Below are 4298 nucleotides of genomic sequence, written 5' to 3'. Positions count from 1 at the left end.
GCTCTGGGGAATCCTTTCTTCCCTTCTCCAAGAACTGGTTTCTTGCTCTTCTGCCTCTCTTAATGCAGAAGTTTCATTACGTTGTGATGCATTTTTAAATGTCTGTTTATTCTACAAGACTTAGCTTTTCTAGAGAGCGAATTGACTATCTTATTCATATTTTGGTACCCAGTGCCTAGAGAGTGTCTAGTATCTAGTAGGCCTTTGATCTTCCTCTAAGATATTGTACTTCGCTCAAGGTTATTGTAATTTTTTTTCTAGTGGCAGACAGAGATGTGGAATGATATATATGAAATTCATGCTGGGGTAATTAAAGGGTAGAGTGATCAAGGGGTTCTGAGAAGGCTGAAGAAGCGGGGCTTTAATACGGGGAGCGAAGGAGTTCAGGACATACTGGGTAGGAGAAATTACACACATTAAAATGTTAAGGTGAGTATGCACATGGTCATGTACCAGTGTTTTAGAGTGCAAGTTCTGGGTTCACCTTGCCTATATTTGAATACCAACTAAGCTTTCTAGGCTTTAATTTTGTCATCTGGGAAAAAAGAGAGAATAATAGAATTTTCCTTATAGAGTTGCTATGAATATGAAATGAAATGATGTACTACACATAAAAGATTTAGCACAGTGTCTGGCATATAACAAATGCTCAATAAAACATAGCTAGCTTTATCCATGAATTTTATTGAGTGCCTACTCCATGCTGTGACCTGGGCTAGGCATTGAGGATATAGCAGTGAACTAGACAGACTTGGTGCCTGCCCTTACAGAGCTCGCAGTCAGGACTAGTTTGGTATGTGTTTGATTAGAAATGTATTTGTTAGATTAGGCTAGGTTACAATAACAAACAGAGGCAAACATATATAATGGCTCAAATATAAGAAAGGTTTATTTTTATTCACATAATAGTCAAAAGCAGGTATCCTGTTTGGTAGATGGCTTTATTCCAGATGATAATACAGAAACCATGGTTCCCTCCATCATGTGGCTCCAGAATCTCTTAGACTTCATCGTCTACATCCAGTCAGAGGCAAAAAAGAGGAGGAAAGGACACATCCTCTTCTTAAAAGCCTTGGCTGGGAAATGGAGCATACCACTTCTCACGTCCCACTGGCTAGAACCCAGTCATATGGCCACTTGTAATGGTAAGGGGATTTCCATAGAAACTTTATAAGAAATAGGAGATGAGGCAGAGAGAGAAGTTCCAAAAGTCTATCGGTTGCAAAGAGGTGGCCCAAAGGCCAATTCAGGCTGTCTTTGACAGAGCACACCTTTTCCAAGTAGCCATGAACCCAACACCCTCTGTGTCTTATATATGACCCAATTCACATAAATTCACAACACCGCCTGACCACTGTAAACATGTGAGTTTGTGACTTGCTTCTACATAGCCTCCCAGGATTATCCCATTCACTACCAGGGATTTAATACTATTGATATTTCATGGTTCCCAAATCTATGCTTCTCTTCCAGATCTTGTTTGATGCATACCTCCACTTAGGTATCCCCAAAACACCTTAAACATTTGTCAAAAAGATAAGTAGAATCCAACATCTTTCTTCTCAAATCTCTTCTGCCTCCTGAATCTCTATCTCAGAGAATGGCCTCAGCATTCACCATGTGAGTTCAAAAATCTGAGGATCACCCTACATCACTCACCATTTACCTCCTTTCCCCACAGTATATTGAAGAACTATGAGGGCAGAGAATTTTGTGTTTTGTTTCCTGTTTCATCTCTAGTGCTTAAGACATTGACTAGCACACAGTAGGCACTCAGTAAGTGTTTGTGGAAATAACGAATGAATCAATGAATGAATGAATTGCCTTAGCTTAGACACTTATTATTTTCACCTGGATTCTGCACTTTCCTCCACACTACTTTCCTTATTCCCGGTCCTTCCTCTCTCGCATACTCCCTGCTGACAAATGTTTCATGGTTCCTCGTTATCTTCAGAATCAAGTCCAAACTCTTCTGCAGTGTCTAACTCCCTCAGGATCTGATGTCTGTTTTACTCTCAACCTGTACATTCCAGCCCCCTGTCCCCATTCACACTGTTCTTTCTGACCCCCACCCCTGGCTAATTCCTACCTACCCTATAATTTCAGCTTAACTGTCACCTCTTCCTAAAAGTCTTCATTCATAACATCCTCTCCAGGAAATAATCCAAATAAAACTGTACTTTACAAAAATTAATCAACATCAGTAGGTATGATCAATTGAACTTATGATACATTTTTGTTAAGAAGAACAATGGATTCCAGGGGAGGATGAAGACCGGACTTAAAAATTCAGACTGCAGTCACTTAAACACTTTAATACAAACCTAATAGATGCCTTCCAGCACATCATGGACATTTGCAGTCTTAATTCTCAGGATTGCACTATCCAACACAGTAGCCACTAGACATATGTGTCCTTTGAGCACTTGAAATGTGGTTATCTGAATTAGATATGCCATGAATATACAATACACACGAGATGTCAAAAATTCAGTAAAAAAAAAAAAAAATCTTAATATCTCATTAATATGCTATATCAACTACATGTTGAAATGATACTATTTTGGAACTATTAGATTAAATCACTGAAACTATTTTGCCTGTTTCTTTTTACTTATATTTTAATGTGTTCACCAGAAATTTAAAAATATCTATGTAGCTCACATTGTATTTCCATTAGACAGTGCTGCCTATGGAAAGGACCAGAAACTTGAGCAGATTGAGCCTTTCCAGGTGTGGAGTTACTGTAAATATCCTAAACACGTATATGTGCATCTGGGTTATGGCCATCTCCTGAGAAAGCCATTGCAACCTTTTCCGGTTTTATAGTTCGAATGCCTCTTTTTGTTTTATTATGTCCCTCAGAAAAGTTTCTTGCTACAATCTAACCTACTCCTCTTAGGCACCCTAAGAAGTTTATTCCTGAGTCCTACGCTGCATTTGGATCCAATTGAAAGTCAAATTATAAACAGTTGCCTCCAAGACAGGACTTCAGTATCCTTGCTCACCTTCCACCCTTATACCTGATGAAGGGCACATAGATTCAGGCTGTACTCTGAGCCAGAAAAGTATATGGCTTTCATAATAGGAGGAAATATACAAAAATATATTTATAACCTGGGGGAGGAATTCATAAACAGGACATAAAAATGAAAAATTCTTAAAGGATTTATAAATATGACCACATCAAAATTTGAAACTTCTGATGGAAAAAATATATAAGTATATTGCATATAATGTTAAAAAGTCAAATAATAGCCCAGGAGAAAATATTTGCAACAAAAATACCAAAAAGTTAGGATTCAGAATGTATAAAGATCTCCCAAAATTTAGTTTAAAAAAATATCATGCAACGCTGTGTAAAATGGATAAAGAGTAGGTTACTGGTAGACCACAAAAGAGGAAACACATGACCAAGAAACATAAAATAATGTCCGATTGGACTAGAAATCAGAAAAATGTAAATTTAAGTGAAATAAGATACCTACCCCTTTTCTGCCAGCAGATTGACAACATTTAAAAAACATATAATAATATCATTGGTTAGACATCTATATATCTTCTCATACACTACTGGTGTAAATCAATATATCTAGTTTGGTAAGGTGTATTAAAAATAAAAATGCGCTTACCCCATGTCCCAGCAATATGGCTTTATAGTATGGACCTTAGAAAAACACATATGTGTTCAGGATGGATGTACAGGGGTATGGACTAAATCATTCTCATTTTAACAAAAACAACAAAAAGTGGATACAACTGAAGTGTCCACCAATAAAGGAATGGCTGAACTGGGGGGTACGCACAGTTTGGAAGCTCAGTAGCAGTTAAAGGCAGTAAATAAGTTGTATGTGTATAGGTAATAACAAACTTCCAAGATGCATTGCTCAGTGCAAAAGGCAAGTTTCAGAGCAATGTATATAATGCAATCTCATTTATATTTAAAAATATATGCAGAAAACACATATACATAAAGTCACACTGTGTGTTTTTCAGAGATATAGATACCTGTGTGCCTGCATAGAGCAGGGCGTGGAAAGATATTTACCAGACTGAAGGCAATGAACGCCTCCTGGAAGAATTAAGACATTTCAGAGGGAGAGGATCAAAGAGGAAGTTAGCTTCATCTGCAATGATTTTACAAGAAGAATTTAGTCACATATTACTTAATTATGCAATTACAGTGGATGATTTTAAAAAGTGAAAGGGTGTGGGTCGGGATTGCTAAGTTATGGTTCTCCTTTAGACCTTTTCTTCACCTGACTGTCTCCCTTCTGGGACGCCACCCCAGGATAAGT

Source organism: Pteropus vampyrus, unplaced genomic scaffold, assembly GCF_000151845.1.
Source record: "Pteropus vampyrus isolate Shadow unplaced genomic scaffold, Pvam_2.0 Scaffold240, whole genome shotgun sequence".
Lineage (NCBI taxonomy): Eukaryota > Metazoa > Chordata > Mammalia > Chiroptera > Pteropodidae > Pteropus > Pteropus vampyrus.
This window is presented reverse-complemented; position numbering follows the sequence as displayed.